Source organism: Ixodes scapularis, unplaced genomic scaffold (genome assembly GCF_016920785.2).
Source record: "Ixodes scapularis isolate PalLabHiFi unplaced genomic scaffold, ASM1692078v2 ptg000323l_1__unscaffolded, whole genome shotgun sequence".
Taxonomy (NCBI): Eukaryota; Metazoa; Arthropoda; class Arachnida; order Ixodida; family Ixodidae; genus Ixodes; species Ixodes scapularis.
In genome coordinates, this window is record NW_024609965.1 from 375273 (window position 1) to 396388 (window position 21116).

The window sequence follows — 21116 nt, forward strand, 5'->3', positions numbered from 1 at the left end:
TGGGCAGCGTGGCCGTGGCCTAACGGTTACCGTGCTTGCCTCCCGCGCGAAGTGCCAGGGTTCGATTCCTGGGCGCGACGCGTCTTTTATTCATTCTTACAATTTACTGTCCTGGTAAATTCGTGAAATCTGTTGCACGTTCGAGGTTGCAATGTTCTATGCGCGAACCGTCTACGTCGATTGTTTGAGAAGCCCACGCGTGAACAAGAGGGGCTCCGCGTGGCTAGCAGCAGTTAGTCTCGCCCCAGCGCTCGATCTTGCGGTTTCGCCGTCATCGACGCCCGCGATACTCTGCTCTTTTCTTCTCTTACCTTTGTGTTTTGGGCACAAGTTCGCCCCATTAAACGTTTAGTTTCTTCAGTTATGATAGCCTCATAAATTCTCATTCGTTACATTTTGGTGGAGGTGCCGTGTATTTGCATTCTATGTCCGTGAAGCGTACCACTCCGAAGACATTCCGGCCAAGTGAGCTGCTCAGCCCTGGAAGGCTACCCTTCGCAGAAGACGCCGACGTCCGAGCAAGCCGCCGTACCAAAGTCAAACTCCCGGGTTCCGGACTCCTGCTCCAGAAGTCGAAGAAGAACATCCCGACGATGACCACACCGCCCGTCGTCGTCCTGCCCGTCGCTCCGCGGACGCCTGCTACCTTCCTCGGCGAGAGCTACGAGGACGTCGAAGACTGGATCAACCATTACGAGCGCGTGGCTCGCCACAACGGGTGGAGTAACGAACAGCGCCTGCAGAACCTCTATTTCTCGCTTTAGGGAACTGCAAGGCGCTGGTTCGAAAACCACGAAACTTCCTTGAGTTCATGGCAGCTTTGCAAGAACGAGCTGCCGCGTACGTTCGCTAATCAACACCGAAGAAAGAGTGCCGAAGATTTGCTGCAGTTCAGGACCCAGCGCCTCAATGAGAGCCTCACGAGCTTCGTAGAAGCCGTCCTACGCCGGAGCTCCCGCGACGACCCTCAGGACACCGAGGAAAAGAAGTGGCGTATTCTCATGCGCGGCGTGAAGGACGACACTTTCGGTGGACTCGTACGCAACCCACAAAAGACCGTTCAAGAATTGGCCACCGAGGCGACGAACATGGAGCGTGTCATACCTGCCAGAGCAACCCACTACCAGCGGCATCCGGGCGTAGCTGCCCTCTCGCCATCGGGACTCAACCATAGCTACAGCGTGACAGAAATTCGCGAGATAGTTCGAGACGTCGTCCGAGAAGAGCTCAGGAAGCTGCTGCCAGCTGCCAATCAACCGGCTTCAGTGGCAATAGCCGAAGCTGCCCGGGAAGAAGTTCAGCGGGCAATCCAACCGGAGGCTCCTGCCACCGTCGCAGCACCAGAGGAGCCCGCAGTAAGCTACGCCACAATGGTCCGACGAGCACTACCCACCCGGCGTCGATACGTGGCGACTCCCCGACGTGGACCTCTAGCGCCACAGTATTCCCGACACCAGGAAGATCGGGGGCGCACGTCCGCCCAGAAGAAGCTGCGCCAAGAAAGACCTACGTGTAGAGGACGGCCGTTCGACGCCCGTTGTGCTAGCATTGTGGGGAAGCCGGCCACATTTACCGTCGATGCCCCTACAGACAACTGGGGCTGCGCGGGATCCGTGCGAACGACCCGAGCCCAGGGTACGACGAACGCCCTCGTGACATCGAGGAGTACCTCCCACGTTCGCCATCTTTAACGCCTACTTTCCGCCGTGAATTCCGCTCACTGTCGCCCAGACGTTCAGCGTCTCGAGCGCCACGACCCCGCCGAGAGAGCCTGTCTCCCCTGCGTCGCCGTGAAATTTAAGTGCGGCCACGCCTGGAGGTGACGTTGCTGAAGACGACCGAAGTAAAGAGCCTCCAAGAACGACCGGAGCGCTCCCATCTCCTTACGCTACGCACCAAAACGACGCTTCTTCTTCAGTGTCCAACAACCTAAACGTTATTATCGACGGCCACGACACATCGGCACTCGTGGACACCGGAGCAGACTACTCAGTCTTAAGTGTAAGGCTCTAACGCCGCCTAAGAAACGTGAAAACGCCGTAGGAAGGCCCTCAGATACGAACGGCCGGTGGGCCCCTCATGACACCAGTTCGGAGATGCACTGCCCGCGTCGAGATCCATGGTGAGACGTGCGCTGTGAAGTTCATCGTTCTGCTAGACTGTGGTTGGGACGTTATCCTCGGAATGAACTTCTCTGCGAGTATGGCGCCGTCATCGACGTCGGAGTAAACCGGTTGACGCTACTAAAAACTGTTTCACCGACGGAGGAGCCCAAAGCGACATCATCTACGGCCCGAGTAATCGCAAGCCTTGGGAACTTACCGCCGCGCTCGAGTGTCTTCGTGCCCGTCGGGGTCACCGAAGGTTTCTGCGGCGAAGTTCTGCTCGAGGGAAGCCCTCAGTTGCTTCTAGGAAGAGGAATGGGCGTCGGAAGAGGAGTAGCTAAACCTCAGGATGGCCGCACTGTACTCCTCGTGACGAACTTCCGAAATGAAACGCAACACCTCACGAAAGATGCAGCCGTTGGCCACGTCGAGGAACTGCGAAACTCCGTTGAAATCGCACCAATTACTGACGCATCCTCGCCACCTCAGCAAGACAGTACGTCGGCAGCGCAGTTCGACATCAACCCCAAGCTTCCGGGCCCGAAACGACGGCCGCTGATTAACCTCCTCGCCGAAATATGTGACTGCTTTGCGACGTCGTCGAAGGCGCGCCGAACCGCCGTTGTGAAGCACCGAATCGTTACCGAGGACGACGCGCGCCCTGCGCATCGATCGCCGTACAGAATCTTCGTTAAAGAAAGGGCTGTGATCCAGGAGCAAGTTCAAGAGATGCTTAATGACGACATAATCCAATGCTCAAGCAGTCCGTGGGCCTCTCCAGTCGTATTGGTTAAGAAGAAGGACGGAACGCTTAGGTTCTGTGTGGACTACCGGCAGCTGAAATCGATGACGAAGAAAGACGTCTATCCACTCCTCCGCATCGGCGACACGTTAGACCGGCTGCGGCACTCCCGATACTTTTCATCGATGGACCTGAAGAGCGGCTACTGGCAGACCGAAGTCGACGAACGGGACGGAGAGAAGACAGCTTTCTTCACGCCGGATGGACTCTACGAGTTAAAGTGATGACCTTTCCACTGTGCACGGCGCCAGCAACGTTTCAGCGTGTCATGGACACCTTACTGGCAGGAATGAAGTGGCAGAGGTGTCTCGTCTATCTCGACGACGTTGTAGTGTTTTCCAGCGACGTCGACGAGCACTTGCAACGACCCCGAGCTGTTCTCCAAGCCATACGGACCGCCGGACTCACACTGAAGCCGTCAAAGTGTCGGTTCGCCTATGACGAACTCAAGTTCTTAGGTCACGTGGTTAGTAACGAAGGCGTTCGCCCCGACCCAGAGAAGACTCGCACCGTCGCAGCATTTCCAGCGCCGACATACAAGAAGGCCGTGCGACGGTTTCTTGGACTATGTGCCTACTATCCGCGCTTCGTTCGGGATTTCGCTAGGATTTCCGCACCGCTCACAAAACTCACAAAGGACGCCGAGAAGTTCGAATGGGCCGAGAAGCAGCAGCAGTCATTCGACGAGCCGAAGCGGCGACTGCAGACTCCTCTTCTTGGATTTTTTGGTTCATTATGCGGAAACCGAAATTCAAACGGTCGCAAGTAACGCTGGACTTGGCGCGGTGATGGTTCAAGTGCAAGAAGGCACCGCGCGAGTTATGGACTATGCGAGTCGGACACTGTCCAAGGCGGAGAAAAATTACTCCACGACTGAGAAAGAATGCCTTGCGGTCGTCTGGGCAATCACGAAGTTTCGTCCGTATTTGTACGTGAGCCCGTTCAGTGTAGTCACGGACCACCACTCGCTCTGCTGGCTTGCGAACCTCAAGGACGCGTCAGGACGCCTCGCTCGATGGAGTCTACGACTGCAAGAGTTCAACATGACTGTGGTCTACAAGTCAGGCCGCAAGCAGAGCGACGCCGACTGCCTGTCCAGAGTCCCCATCGAAACACGTTCCGGCAGCAGCGACGACCATAACGACCAGTGCTTCCTAGGCGAAGTGAACACCGATGACATCGCACGACGTCAAAGAGACGAACCTGAGTTGCGCGCGCTAATCGAGCACCTCGAAAGAAGTGGGTGTACCGTCCCCCGTGTCTTCTCGAAAGCCCTGCCGACTTTTTTCCTCCGACAAGGTGTGCATTACAGGGAGAACTTCGGAACCAACAGCTCGACATGGCTGCTGGTAATCCCTACCGACCTCAGAGTGGAGATATTTCAAGGCTGCCACGACGACTCGACCTCAGGACACCTTGGTTACAGCCGTACGCTGGTCCGAATTCGTGAGAGGTATTACTGGCCTAAGCTGTCGAAGACCGTTCGCCTTTACACATGGTCCTCTCACAAGTACCATCGACGCAAGAAACCGCCGATGCAGCCTGCAGGTCTCCTGCAGCCGATTGCTCCCCCGACCGCACCGTTCCAGCAGATCAGAATGGACCTACTTGGTCCCTTCTCACCATCGGCGCAAGGAAATAGATGGATTATTGTCGCCACAGGTTATCTCACACGGTACGCCGAAGCGAAAGCCCTTTCTTCAGGGACAGCTGTAGAAGTCTTCAAGTTTTTTTATCGAGTCCATCGTCCTCCGGCACGGCGCTCCTGAAGTTCTCATCTCAGACCGTGGATCATCGTTCATGGCCCAGCTGACGCAAGAAATCCTTCGTCTCAGCCACATCAGCCAACGTCACACCACGGCCTAAATCCCGCAGACCACCGGGCTGACGGAGAGACTCAACAATATCATCGCCGACATGATCTTCATGTATCCCATACAAAAATGCTCTATGGACGTCTATGGAAACTTCTATGGTGAGCTATCACCTTCCATGGCCCTCTATGGTCGGCCATAACAAACCATAAAACACGCTAGAGCCACCTATAGAAAAATGTATGTCTTCAAAGCTTTACGGGAGTCAAAGAAAGAATAAAAACACTTAAGGACAAGGACAGACAGCACAGTTCTTTCAACTAGCAACACACATTTACTGGTGTCTCCTTCAATAGTGCTATCTTCCTAACGTTTGAGACTAAAGAGGAAGATGCGGAAATTAATATAATTATATACACCCGGAAAAAAAAACACAAATTTACACCCAATACACTAGAAGATAAATAATTCAGAAAGAAAGCTTTAGAATCTCGACCATTCCGATTTCTATACCTGGCTATAGGATAATTTATGACTATGCAGCTATAGACTCGCGACTATTCAATATTCTTTAGCGAGCTATGGAAATATGTATGTCCTTGATGCTATAGATTCGCGAGTATTGAATGTGCTCTAGACGGCTATAGAGTGGTGTATGTCCCTACATCTATAGAATCGCAACCTTTGAATTTTCTTTAGCCGACTCCATAGCGCTTCATGTCACCAAAGCTATAGGCGTCTGACCTTTCAATGCTCTTTAGTCGGCTAAAGAGTGCTGTATGTCCCTAAATCTATAGACTCGCGACCATCGAATTTTCTTTAGCCGCCTCTATAGTGTTTTATGTCACAAAAGCTATAGGCCTCCGACCATTCAATGTGCTTTAGCCGACTATAAAGCGGTGTATGTCCATAATTCTATAGAATCGCGACCATTGAATTTTCTTTACCAGAATCAATAGTGTTCTATGTCACCAAAGCTATAGCCTCCGACCTTACAATGTGCTTTAGCCGGCTATAGAGGGATGTATGTCTCCCGAGCTATTGACTCGCGACCATCCAATTTTTTTAGTCGGCTTAATGGTTTGCTTAGGCTATAGGCCTGCGACCCTTTTTTCTTTTTTTTACTGCAGATGTGCGAAAGTGGAAGTGAGTCATTCATGGCGCTCGATCGGGGCGATAATTTTCTTCAGCCAGGTTAACGGGGCGTACGTCGCCGCGGCTCTACGCCCGCGATCACAAAGGCGTCCTTAGCTGCCTATAGGACTATTGCAGTTTTGCCGGCTGCTTTCTCTGCGCATTGCCTTAATTCGGCGTTGACGTCATCTCAATATTACGTTTTTCCGCTCTAATTATCTGTCGTTTCCAGTGTATTTTGTAAGTATATGTATTTCGTAGCGCAACTTCTACTTGTCCGAGTGCCTGCCATGTTTGTATTTCTTTCTGCCTGCTGTGTTAAATATATTTAATGTTTTTTGGTTTTTTTTTGTGTATATTTCATCGTTCTCGACGCGGCGTCAACGAACATAACCCGCTGCTTACGCCGCTACAGAGGTGAGCTTTACTCTTGTCACGACGGTTTATCGCCCTATAAAACCGTCTATTGGACTTGTATAAAGTCTCGAGAGGGTGGTTTCGGATGCAGGTGCACATGTCATCGGTGTAGGTAGAGGAACGACGTAGCAATCGCGACGCGAGTGCTGACTGCGCCTCGATCTGGCCGGCCGCGCTCACTCTGTGGAAATGTAAGCTTGGGACTCTCGAGCCCCGTTAGCTTACTGAAGATGCAAGACACTACTTGGTCGTCGCGAATCCTTTGCCCTTCGAATGGCTTCGAAGCCGTTCCAGCGCCCGGCGTATACCCTACGGAGCGTCCTCCAACAACCGTTTGCACAACATCGGAACCCTCCGTCTGCGAGCGCCGGCGATTCGCCGTCGCGGGGGTTACGTTCGCGGGAGTTCATGTTCGCGGTGTTTCATGTTCGCCGCAGGAATTCATAAAATGCTCCCCTTCAATTCGCGATGATAAATCGTCGGCGCTCGCAGACTGCCAGTAGGCTCCTGAAAGGTTACGATGCTGCGCGGGTGGTCGCTGACAGGCGTTGCTGCCTAGGGTACGCCGAGCACTGGAACGTTTTCGCCGGCGTTCGCAGGACAAAGATTCTCAACGACAAAGCAGCGTCCTGCATCATCAGCAAGATAACGCTGCTCGAGAGTCCCACGGTCACATTTTATCAGAGTAAGGCGCAGTCGTCTCTCACTTCGCGTTTGCTGCGTCGTTGCTCTGACTAAACAATTGACAGTTCTCTCGAGACTTCATGAGCGTTAAATCGACGCGTCTATAACGCGATAGAGTGTCGTGAGAACAGAGAAGTTTACCCCGGCAGGGGCGTAAGCAGCGGTGCAATGTCCGTCAACGCTCATGTCGAGAACGGTGAAATATACACAAATAACAGCCGAAAAAAAATTAGTATCATTAGGCATGCGCTGCCCTAGGTGCGTCCTATCATCTCCCTCTTCTGCGAATTCAACAAATCAGCAAGCGCTGTGGCTAATTTTTCTTCTTTTTCTTTAAATTATGAGACATTAAAGTCATTCGAGCTTCTTGGAGCACACATCCCCACCATCTGTCATCATGGTGTTCAGAGATTGTGATTGATGGCAGTGATATAGACTGAACTCACGGATGAAAAACGTATTACGGCACAAATTTCTTAAACCACGCAATCATAAATGCCACAACGATGCAAAGATTCCCAAAATTGAAGTTTAAAAATGCGAACCTAACAGTGTACACATAATTCAAAAATGCTTGGTAAAAAAAAATATATATATATATATATATACTTATTTATTTATTTGTGGACCTCCTGCGCAAAACAAAAGTATTCGCCATAAATTATTCATTTTAAATTATAATGTGGGCTACACGGCGTAAAATATGATATCTTCAAACCTGCCTCGTTTAGGGTCACTTCTGGGAAGTGCAGCTTTAGAAAGATGTCCAAAAGCTGGGGGTCCTTCATGGAGCTGTCCTATTCACTCAGTAGTGACAGCAGAGTAGACGCGATGCGTGTTTGAGGCCAATCATGTCTCCGGTTAGGGTCTCGTGACCACTGTCTCGAAGCTGGTGATAACGCTGGACACGGCACCTGCCTTAAGCCCAAGGCCGCACATAGCATCCACTGCACTATCAATCTTGGCTCGAACTGTCAACAGGATATAAGTGACACAATCTCTCGCTGTGTTCATTGTTAGTATGCCCCTGAAGATTAGTGTTTGTGATCGCACCCCCGTTCTGGCCTTGAGAAGCTCTGCTTTTCAAATCCTCTGTTTTCTCTCTCTCCCTAAGCTGAAAGCATTGTAGAAGGTGCGGACTCGGCGGACCAATCAACCGTAGACTTTTTATCGCTTCACTCCGCTCTCTGTGCGCATGTAACGGAAGTAGCGTGTTCACGTGGTTTGACGGATGACGCATTAGCCGCTGTCAATCCCGGAATGAGGCTGCTTGCGGACCTAGCTTCGCGTGTCGTGCGTGCGGCCCGCGTGTCGTGCTTGCGGACCTAGCTTCGCGTGTCGTGCGTGCGGCCCGCGTGTCGTGCGTGCGGCCCGCGTGTCGTGCGTGCGGCCCGCGTGTCGTGCGTGCGGCCCGCGTGTCGTGCGTGCGGCCCGCGTGTCGTGCGTGCGGCCCGCGTGTCGTGCGTGCGGCCCGCGTGTCGTGCGTGCGGCCCGCGTGTCGTGCGGCACGCGGGGCTGCTGTGGATTTCGCGGTAAAAGGTATCTCGATCGAAAGTCCTACCCGTATGTCGGCATCAAGCAATTTCTTCAAAGAAGCCCAAGATATTCTTGTGGTGCGTTCAGTGTTCGGTTCGGCAAATGACAGCTTGTGCTACATCGTGGTGAATCTTCACGGATCCCTTCCTTCTCGGTTTTGTGTTTGAGTGGTTGGTCTGCAGTGCCCGTGTCGACGTATATTTCGGATTACATCTTTCAAGTCCGTTATTTTGAACGTAAGTGCGTTGCAACATACTTGGCGACAATTGACCGTTCTGTAGTGTCTATCTCCTGGCAGTGCCTATCTTCTGACAGCTGGGAGAATAATTTCCCCGTAATTCTACCCCAGCCGCCTGCCATTAGCTCTCTGAAATCATGTGAAAATTGTAGTTTGAATAATGACATTCTTATTTTCCTTGCGTTTTGTGAAAAGACGTTTCATGGACACCTTTTCGTGGATACACGTTTCCTGGACACAAGTTTAGTCGGCACTCGTTACGCGAATTGCACGCTGCAGGGACATTTCGTCGCGCCTGTATTCCTGAGGCACGTGCTCACAGACTCAGCCCACACGCTCACGCCACTTCTTAGCAAATCATTACAAAAAAAAAAATATATATATATTTTGAGTTGTTTATAAACGTCACGTGTTGATGAAACGATCTCGATTAAACGTCTTTTGATAAACTAATCGCAACGCCAATGAGTGGCGACTAGCACTAGAATTTCGGGGGGGGAAGGAGGGGGGGGGGGGAGGAATTCGGCCGGCTGCCGGGGAACTAGACACTACCCAGGAATTGCCTTTGGTTCTTGTTTCCTTTGCAATATTCTCAGTTGTATAGCAGCTCAGTAGTACCTCTTCACATAGTAGAGATTGGTTAGTCTGTGTTTGTCTACAGAATGGGCTGTGTGTAATAAACTTCTAGGAGATTTGAAAACAATTCCTTGTGTCTGTTTGCCTGTGCTTTTGCGAACACCTGAGTGAGTGCATTTGTTTTTGTTGTTGTTTTGGTGAAATGTTAGCTCTTTGTTTTAAACGGGGCTATGAAGTTCGGCACGTCTTACAAGGTTTTTTTTTAAAGATTTCCAGTGACAACAAATAATTTATTTCACATTTCATACGATTGCGGTAAAAAGAAAAAACAGAGGCAGCTATAGCATGATGGTAAATAGACTCATAAGACGAGCTATAGAATGAGCTATAGCGGACCATACAAAGAGAAATAGGCGGCTAAAGAAACCATAGGAAATGCCATAGGCAGCTATAGCACGGAGTCTAAAAAAATCCATAAAGTAAGCCACAGAGACCTCTATAGAAGACCTTACAAGAAGCTATAGACGGCCAAAGAAACCAAAAGAAAAGCCATAGGCGGCTATAGCATACTTTCTAAAGAGACCCATAGATTAAACCTTACAGAATTCGATAGCCAAATTTCCATTGAAAAACCTATAGACAACCATAGGGGAGACCATAGGAAAAGCTATAGACAGCCATAGAAGCGGCTATAGCTAATTGGGCCGATTTTCTATAGCCGGCCATACAAAGGATTCTCTATAGCCGACCATAGACCATTTTTTTATGGGATGTCGACATGGAGCACAAGACATGGGACGAGGTGTTGCCATACGTCACATTTGCCTGCAACACGGCCGTGGAAGAGACCACCGGAGTGACACCCTTCCAACTCGTTCCATGTCGCAAGGTAACGACAATGCTGGACGCGATCTTACCACACGAACCGGCTGTCGACGGAAGCGACGACGCCCATGTGGTTGCCCACAGGCAGGAGAAGTCCACCAGCTCGCTCGACACCGCATTCAAGCCCAACGATGTGTCAGTACTGGTCGCAACAACCTTCGTCGCCGGGACGTCCACTTCCAGCCCGGAGACAGGGTGTGGGTATGGACACCGATCCGCCGCCGTGGTCTCAGAAAGAAACTCCTGAAGTGCTAGTTGGAACCCTACAAAGTGTTTCGTCGACTCGGGTATCTGAACTACGAGGTGATGGCTGACGAAACAGGAACATATTCATGCCGCCCACCCCGACCTGAAGTTGTCCACGTCGTGCGCCTGAAACCGTACTATGCGCGATTGGACTGTGCATCTTATGTGTTCTAAATGACTCTTTAGTTTGCCGTTCTTTTTTTTTTTTGCTTCATTTCGCGTGTCCGTGGCATAACGGTTATCGTGCTTGCCTCCCACGCGAAGCGCAAGGTTTCGATTCCTGGGCGCGACACTTCTTTTATTTATTCTTACAATTTACTGTTCTGGTAAATTCGAGAACTCTGTTGCATGTTCGAAGTTAGAATGTTTTATGCTCGAACCTTCTACGCCGACTGTTCGAGAAGCCCACGCCTGTACAAAAGGGGCTCCGCGTGGCTAGCCGCAGTCAGACCCGCACCAGCGCTCGCTTCTGCGGTTTCGCCGTCATCGACGCCCGCGACCCTCTGCTCTTTTCTTCTCTTCCCTTTTTGTTTTGGGCACAGGTTCGCCCCATTAAACGCTTAGTTTTTTCAGTTATCATCGCCTCATCAATTGTCATTCGTTACAATATTACATAATTATCATAGCACATCCATGTAACAGAAATGAAGACCGCCCTAAGCTTGCGTAACCTCTCCTTCCGTAGAATAGTATCTCGCCTGTGTTCATAATATAAGATCTTCCACCATAATCAAAGCCTTCGTCGGCATATAATAACCCAACCAGTTCACGTCTCATCGCGTGTTGATCATCAAAATAAAGTTGGCATGCCCCACTGTGGCACTTCACACTTTTATCAATCTTTGGTACTCATGACATCGCTGGAACAGATTCACATTCACGCTTCTATTGCCGGCAGAGCCGTTAGCGCCGTATTCAAAGCTGCAGTTAGCGAATGTATTTTGGGGTTTGGTTATCAAAGTGTTTACTAGCTGGAATAATGACTGTACATGCCCATTTACATCGGGTTACATAAAAAATACATATCCTAAAAATGTTTGAGGTGGATGGCGCCCGATCGCCCCAAAGATCGCACGTGCAAGAGTCGTCGTCGTTTTTCTCGTTCCGTCGCTGGTGCTTGTACACACGAGTGGACGTGACACCTCTTCCCTCTATGAGGAGTTCCTGTACCTTGCGGGCAGACGTTTCGTTTTTGTCGATTTGCGTAGGAAAGGTTCTTCATCAGATGACTTCGAGTCGTTACTTTCTTGCGTGTGGTTACACTTCCGAATCTGGTTCAAGTCTCGGCGAACTGTCTCTTTACTGCACTGCACCAGCCACGAGCTGGAAAAATTTTTCTGAACAATGTGCCTTATATCCATTCAGGTTTTTTTCAGGAACTGTCGGATCACGACATGTCCTCCCGCCTGCAGCTGGCGGTTTCTGTGTAACTTCTCTGTTTTCGCTGGTGTAGCTTTGGTAGGTACAACGTGGTCCAGAAGAGTCATTCCTTCCCGAACCCTGCCTTAGCCGGGGTCATGTTTGTCGTCTGGTGGACAATGCAGTGCTGGCGGAATAAAAACCTTGACAGCCGTAGGTTCACTAATCCAGATAATTCCCGTGCTAGTGCCTTCTTGAGTTCGGCCGCGTGACGTTCTGCCTGCCCACTAGTGGCAGGGTGGTACGGGGCAGACGTGACGTGCTGAATCCCATTGTTCTTGTAGAACGTTGCAATCTCAGCAGAGACGAAAGCTGTGCCGCTGTCCGACACTACTTTGTGTGGAATTCCAAACGTCGCAAACAGGGATCGCAGCACATCGATGACTGACGCCGACGTAGGATGGCTTACTTGACGTACCTCCGGCCGTTTGGTGAAGGCATCCACCACTACCAAGAAAGTGCGTCCCTCCACGGGACCTGCAAAATCCAGATGCAGTGTGTGCCATGATGTCGAAGGTTGAGGCCAGGCCGAATATGGAGTTTTGCTGGGTTCCTCTGTGTACGCTGGCATGGATAACAAGATCCAACGGTTGTTTGAATGTCTTCATCCAACCCTGGCCACCACAAGTAACACCGAGCGCAAGTCTTCATAGCTACTACTCCTCGATGTCCTGCGTGAACCAGGCTCATCGCTTGCTCCCGTGCAGCTGTAGGAATGACATCCCTTGTTCCACAGGTGATGCAAACGCGATGAATATCCAGTTTCGTGGCTCTTCTGCGGTAAGGTTTGAAGTCATCGCCTTTCACCTGCCGCTTCGAACCTTCTTGTATCGCTGTGTAGAGCTTTGATAGCATGGCCTCCTGCTCTGTTAATTTTGCTATAACGTCTGCTGTCAGGGATGGTTGTGGCAATGATTTGAACAGTAGAATGTCCCCAAAGCCCTAGAATCTCTACTGAAAAAAAAAAAAAATTGCGCTTATATGAAAGTAAACTGGATCATACGGTTAACAGTTTAGCCAAACCGGCCACCAGTTTGTCAAAGGGGTCGCCCGTATGGCTCAAAAGGGTCCCCCGCATGAGCCATAACGATCACCTATTTGGGCGAACAGGTCACTTCTTTGGCAAACGGGTTAGTTGTCTGGGTAAATGGGTCACTCGTTTGGGCAAAGTTGTCGCACGTTTGCTCAAACCGGTGACCATGCTCCACAGACGGGTGACCGGTGACCGACAAGTTGTACCGGTTGAATCAAACGGCTTTCCGGAGCCCGTTTAATACTGAACGTACAGATCGGGGGCATGGGCACGCGAGTTTTAGCAGTGGCGGCCTATTTCGGGAAAGCCGGGAGCGCCGGTTCATCGATTTAGAATCGTCCGCGTAATGCAAGTAATTATATGTATCTTTTGATTATGCTGATGTTCGCTTATACTGCAACAATGAACATTTTGTTTTTTTACGTAAACACACGACGTTGCCGAGCCGATATTTTTTTACAGAGTTTTAAAACTTTGGCGTTCTTTGTTGCCTCAATTTACTTATTCAACTCGAATTTCTGTCACAGAGGATGCGACGGCGTGAAAGAATGTACTTCTTCACTCCGTTTCGCCTCAATAGACCGATCTCACCAACCAGTTTGACTGCGCCACCGCTGCCGCAATGCATCGAGGGAACCTTAGTCTTTCTGCGCGTGCGACAACCTTTCTGGAGCTCTGCGCGTGCAGGGCACAAACAGGCTCGTGCACGGCCAATTGACTCCTGTAAATTAAAGTTTCGGCTGCCTCGCGCATGCGCCAAACGCTTGGTGAGATCGGTCTATTCAAGACACAGCGAAGGTAACGCGCGAACACGTGGCTGCATGAGCATCGAGCATTGCAAGAGCAGGCCCGCTGCTGCAGCAGTCAAATTACGAGCACGCGCTGGGTGCTTTTTTCGCTCGGGCGGAAGCCGAGCTTCAGGCCGGCGCGCGCCATTTCCAGCGTTCAAGCGTGCTGAAAAAATTCGCCTGCTTTCCGAGGCTGAAAACGCGGCGTAGTCAACATTCTGTGGCAGTTTGAAGAGAGGAGGAAAGCCCGTGTACAGCCAATACCACCTAGAACACAAGGCCTGCGCGTTTCCTCCTCTAAACGTCATCACTAGTAGATCCCCTCAGCGCCCCCTAGCTAGCCCGGATGAGCAACATCGTCTGCTACATCGTCTGCAACATCGTCTGCTCCATTGACTGCTTCAGTGGTTTGTGTAGCAGATAATGAAACAGATGCTCATGTCGAGTGTCTTTTGCTATAGCATACAATGAAGTTAGACGTTCACGTGGAGCGTCAAATGCATGAGTGAAAGTGCCTTACTGCCGTGCGAAGTGCCGCAAAGCCCTCCGCTGGGCGCTGGACGCTGGCACTGGACGCCATTTTTGAGGGCGCTGTTCATACTCCGTTCATTCCTAAGCAGAGAACGCAGCCAATGCCAGATGCACGAGAGCTCGAGGTGGCTGCTTTGAAGCGTTCTTCGGCAGAACGAGCACACGCTCGAGAAATGCTCCTCCCAAAGCCAGGAGCGCGTGCTAGCCGGCGCTTCTGGCCGAGGGAGTGTTCGCATGCACGTTACAAATGACCTGCAAGCTCGCTATCAGCTCGCGCTCAGAAGACGCGCACGTAGCTGTGGCCGCAAGTGAATGCGACGTAGTTGGCCGTGTGCCAAAATTTACTCGATCTTACTCCAGGATAAAGTGTTTATACCTTGGCGTTCTAAAACCTACCCGCGTCCAGCGTTTTTCAATATCTGTCTTGCCACGTGACACGACCCGTCGGAGTAACTCGGATCCGTTTGGGTAAGATTTGGAACGCAGCCGTAGTTCTGAAGCGGCCCATATATACTCTCGTCAAGCTTCGGGGTGTTTGCCGCTTGGGGCGGGTCGGGGATCTACTAACGAAACGTCATGCGCAGGCCTTGTCTTCTAGGTGGTATTGGTACAGCGGTACAACCGTTGGTTCACACCCTCCCCCCTCCCCTAACATTAACTGCACTAAAGAAATTAAAAAAAAAAAAAAAACTAGTTGCAACGTTTTTATTTTTTTTTTTGTAGAATGTTGGGGTGTGTCCCGGTGTCCTGCACCTTGACCTCGCCGCCTCCCTCCTTTCTGGTCAGCTTTGTCACGTGACCCGCAGCAGCGCGTGAGCTACACGTTGATAAGCATCGAGATCCGGAAGGTCGCCGTGGGAGCCGCTTTTTTCTTTGTCTGCTTGTTTTCAGTTGCACTTCGAACTTCGCTCGTCCTACCTGCTCCGATCTGACGACTAACCCTGCGATCTTAATAGGATGTCTCTCGACAACGTATTGGATGTGCGCCAAAGCTATCAGTGTTTGAAAAGTCCTATGCGTGTTTCCGGTATAAGCGATTTTTATAAAAAGTCAGTAATTCTTGCGGTTTGGTTGGGTTCGGAAAATGACAGCTTGTGCGCAGCATCGTGTTGAAACTTCAAGGAGCCTTCCTTCTCATTTTTGTGTTTGTGTGGTTGTCGTGCTTTGACCGCGTCGAGCTGTATTTTCGATTACATCTTTCAAGTCAGTAATTATTATGGTAAGTGCACTGCAACCTACTTGTTGGCAACGATTAACCGTTCTTTTACGCGTACTCTTCCAGATTGGGCATAGAATTATGCAGCATCTAATCTCGCGGCTTCCGGGATAATAATTCCTCCCAAAGTTTGCCATATAGTCTGAAATTACCTCGGCTGTATAAAAATATAGAGTGCCTGTTCACATTTCAAAGATCGCTTGCACGTTTGTACTTCTCTACAGAATTAGTTGTAATAAACTTCTAAATGAATTGAAAACGATATTTTGTGTCTGTTTTCCTGCCCATTTGCAAGCACCTGCGCGAAAACGATTTATTTCACGTGTTTCATTTATGTTAGAAATAGGTCTATGAGTTTCGGGACGTCTTAAATAAGCTTAAGATAACCAATCTTCTAGACGATACTCATTTAGGGCTAGCAAATAATTTGCCTAACCGAATGGCACGTTTACATGTCAAGTCACCTGCCTCGTCAAACGGGCACCCGTGTCAAAACGGGTACCATATCAAACGGGTGCCCGTATCCCATAATCACGCTTGATCCAAATGGATCGGCAGGTTCGCCATTCATTTGATTCAAACGGGTCGACCAGTTTCCCACCCGTTTAAATTTCAAATATTTTTTTTTCAGTAGGGATTCTTCTATGCGCTCTTGTTGTGGAAACCAACTGAGTGCATCAGCGTTCTGGTGCAACTTTCCGGCCCGGAACGTAAGGTCGTAGTCATGCGCCGCTAGCTTCAGACACCAGCGTTTCATGCGGGGGGAAAGAATCTGTGGTACTTGTTTTCCAGATCCAAAGAATTCCCAGCAATGGCTGATGGTCAATTACGAATGTCACGTGGCGTCCCGCAATGTACAGGTCCCGTCAAAGCAAAACGGAGCGTCGGAGCGGCGACCGAACTGCATCGCCGCGCTATCTAGCAACTCCGGCTACAACTGATAGGTGCCGTCTGCGCAAACACGCGTGCCGGTCGCGGTGTCCTCCGTCTTTCTTGTTTGATCCTCGCATTACCGGCGTCTCGAGCTGCCAAACGCTATTCCGATAAACACCGCTAGGTGTTCGGCTCGGGCTCGCACGGGGAGGTAACACTGAAGGCAAGTGGGAGAGAGGGGCGAGTGTTGTCGATGAGCACCGCCGCTTGCGCTATCAGGCGTCGATTTTAGGAAGAGCGTTGCGCCGCTCGAACCACCGATAACGTGCGGGTGGGAAGACAAAAACGGAGTTCCAGCGGAGGCACGTTTGCATGCGCAGATGTAGCCTATCAGTTCCAGCCGGCGCTGCTAAATAGCGCAGCGATGCAGTTCGGTCGCCGATCCGGCGCTCCGCTTTACTTAGCGGGACCTGTACAGTCAGCACGGAATGAAACCCGAATGTCGGAACGCGTGGCCATCGATACAGGCTGCTCCACCTGGAGGGACCCTGAGAACTAATGAAAACACACCTGAGTGAGAGGGTGCGGGTCTTACTAAGATGTCCTCAACTCTGATGTGGGGCGTTTGGGACTTCCGCGTTTCGCCGGTGGCGCGCTGTAAGCGTCGTCACTCGGGGTGCTTTTCTGTCGCCGCACTGTCGCCCGGTTGACACCGGACGGCCGCTTAACCTGGCTATAGCTCTTTGCGATAGGCCCTGCTCAGACAGCGTGATGAATTTATTCCGCTTCGGAATTGATACTCCCGGCGTACCGGTGGTTACCAAAGGGAGCGTCAGCAACCAACTCCTCGCTTTTTAAGAATCGACTGATAACCTCGCACGAAAGCATGCGCATTGCTCATAAAAGGCGAGGCATCCGCGTCAGTCTGTTGCAGCATTTTTTTTCCGTAAAGAGTATGGTAGTGCGAAGAAACTAATTTTATTTCGCGTTTATGCACGTTTCACTATTTCTCGGAAACCGCGCGTGGCACGTTGTTCACCCTAGCGTGGTTCCGGCGAGACGTCATCAATCACTACGGGCCTCCCGTGCACGATGTGTTTAACTTTCATTTCGCCCTTGCAATACACAACGCGTTAATGAATGACAGCGCTGAAGAGATATCGCTGGGAATCCGATATTCAAAGCGAGTGACAGTGTTTTTTGTATCGAATGTGACGGCACTTACAGTGCGCCACCGGCGGAACCCCTAGGGTGCCTACATGTTTCCGCTGCGCTTTAGGGTGGCGCCCACTTCTTGTTACCCTTTCCCAGATCCTCTCCCACCGCCATTTTGACCCACCTCTTATTTGGCTAAACGTACACAACGTTGAGTTTTCGTAGTTTCGACACACCGGCAACACTGTGAGGCCACTTCCGTTTCCGTTCATAAGAGGAGTCGGACGAGTCGGAGGCTCAGCGGGATGGCGGTCGTCGTGGCTGTCGCTCTCTTTATTCGGGTGTTTCGTACTTTGAAGTTGCGAGCAGGAAGTATGCGTTGCGTTTATCGAAACGTGAGTCCCCTCGACAAAATGGAACGCAACAAACCGGCATTGCACGCCGAAACCTCGCCGTCGGAACGAGAGCGGTGGGCGCTCCCTAGCCCTAACGAGGATTTGCGGAGTAGCGCGAGCGCACGACTGGCGAGTGTGACAAAATAGCCGACGAAACAGCGGAGGCTGCCATGGTAACGAGGTAGGCAACACTGGTTTGTCGGCAACAGGTATCACAAACGTTGTCGCCACCCTAAACAGCGGAGCGGCGGAAACATGTAGGCATCCTACACTGTTAGAAAAACTCCTGTCAAAGTATGGGACACATACATGCTAACCTTGTTGCCACAACATGTACTGTATTACCGGACTACAGAACATGTTCATACTTCTTTAGTACGGGACATGTTGTTGCTCCATGGGCAGCCACAACAAGTTCCATGCACCATCATCACGGAACAAGTACTGTATGTTACAGGAAATGTACCATCGTGGCACACAGCAGCACATGTTCTGTTGCGAGCCATGCCAGACCATGTATCATTTTTACGAAGTATATCACATGTTCTAATGCGTCCAAAACGACGCAGGTTACATTTCTTGTACGTACGGAAAAAGTTCATTCTTGATTGTGATAGTACTCGCCCCATTTTATGTTACTGCCGCTATTCAGAAGTACATCCGGGCTTTGTATGTCACCACGCCAAGCTCCTCCTTGAAAAAGGTGATATGTGACCAGGCGCAACTTGATACAAGTCTTTGCAACATAAAATTACCAGCAATGCGCAAATGTTCCCCAAACTTGTATGGAAAATTTGAACTGTCGTATCTAATGCGAGCACTATCCTGAAAACAAAACAATGAATCTGTGACATATATACTCAATAGAACAGCCAGGAATGCCATGAGAATGTGTTCGCATGCTACAACAATTTTAGAGAGCATTGTACATGTAGTGACGGGGATAAAGGCAGGTAAACATTTGTAAAAAATCCTTATGAAACTAAGTTCACGCTTGGTCCTTTTGGTTCCAAACCATAGCAACGGAACCGTTGCAAAGAAGACTGAACAGTTTGCTGCTTCAAAAATATTTACATTTATTTTTCTTTTAAATGAGTAGAACAGATACACAATAAGAAAAAAAAAATGCATTACATTTCGTGCCGCAAATATTTTTGGGGCAGCTCAGCCATAAAAAATATCAAATTGAGAAGTCTCTTAAAACAAATGTGACCAAAAATTATGCTGACATCCTACATCTCGAAAAAAAAAAAAAACATCTTGCCCTATACAACAAATTGTAATATTAACAATAGAAAAGAAAGATTAGTCTAAACAGGCGCCGAAGTTTCTTTCCACTTCTTTTAGAACTTCGAGAACTCTTGGAGGGCTCTCTGCAACTTCAGATGCACCAGAAAAAGTTCTCTTGACGACTGCCGAGACCCCTCCTGCGGGTTCATTGCCACAAGTCGCCTGAAAGAAAGAGCACTTAAATAATGGGTGGGATTTTTTGAAGGAGGATGTATAACAGAAGCTAAGGAGTTCCTGGCTTCTTCTTTAACTTCTCTATTGGTTAGTAATCCAATCTGGACGAATTCTAATTCTTGTCTATTGTATACTTTCAAGCCGAGACAAACGCTCTTAATTTATACAGTCCGTGCACGCACCATGAGCCTCCAAGTCTGATCCTTGCATCAAGACAGATTGTGATTGTACACAAAAAAAAAACAAAAAAAAAAAAACGATACAGCCCACTGGCATCAGTTCTCAGTAATAACTGCTCACATTTCGGATCTTGTGTCAGCACACAACGCTAAGACATTCTACAACCCGAGACGGAGGCTACAAAGAAGGACGAACACATCCGTTTCGATTGAGACGTATGTCTTGGTAGCCTCCATCTCGGTTTGTAGAATGTCATATTAACCAGCTCGCCTGCCTAGTAAGGTTGTACACAACGATACTTGGGTTAAAAAAGGAAGTCACAGTACCAGTAAATGCAATATTACAAAAAAAAAAAAAACTTGCCTGAAGTGCTTAAGCAGAATATTGTGGTTATTATTAGAATGCTGAACATTCATGTCTTTTGGTTCATATTACTTATTCTAACTGATAAGCATAGCCCGGTCACAGGTATATTCATGTGCCCCTGCAGAACAAGGGCTCATGCATTTGAAGCCGAGTGACACTAAGGCGGGTTAAAATATAAGTTGCATGCACCGTAGGATGCGCACGTTGTAGTATTGGTTCTCTATGACAATATATTTGAATACCAGATTCATATTGATTCTTTTATTATATTGCAACAAAATAATATGATTTACAGCAAAACGGTCCTCCCGAACAGGTCATGCAGTTACTGCAGCACATCCAATTAATGTGAACAACGAACATTTCCAAGCGAATTGTAAATAAGGGTGTCTAGAAAGCAGCACATTAACATCAGGCCTTTGTCTTTCTTAGTTCTAGGTTTCAACACAAACATGGTACAACATGTTCCAGGTTGCTGTTCAACGTGCCAAACAAACACAAACCCTAACGCTAATATGCTGCTCTACAAAACATATTTCTTTCCAAATTGCTGCCGAAAGTTAGACACTTTGCTTAATGTAATTGGCAATGCCTCAGCGACAGTGTGACCAAGCTGAATGAAACCCGTAATATTTACATGGGAATACTGCAATACGTTTGAGGAATTGTTATGCGTCTGCTACACCGAGTGTTTTCTTTTTTTTCTTACAGATCTGTTAAAAAAAAAAGCATGAAAGCTACACTTATGCGGTTTGGGCGAGTGAGTTATACGCTCAACAGGCATTATGGGGGTGGTTAATGTTCGCGATAAGTCGGATAATTAATTAAAATTCGTTAATTCACTTTTTAATTAGTGAAATTAGTCATGTGGTTCTAATTAGAAATTTGCTGAGCGTCGTCCAAAACCCCTAAATCAGTCATTTTTAGAAAGACTTTGAGCGCGTGAAAAGAGCAACAGTGCGCTGAAGTTACTACTCGTGGAGCAGGTACAAGGCTGGGGCTAGATAAGAGACAGAAAAATCACGCAGGCGCCTTACCGCGACAGCTAGCCTTGTATGTGCTCCACGAGTGGTAACTTTAATGCAGTACTACGCTTCTCAAGCGCTGAAAGTCTTTCTGAAAATGACTGATTTAGTGGTTTTCGATAACGCTCACCAAGTTTCTAATTGGAACCATATGTCTATTTTCACTAATTAAAAAGTTATTTAACAAATTTTAATTAATTAGCCGACTAATCGCAAAGATTAGTCACCCACATA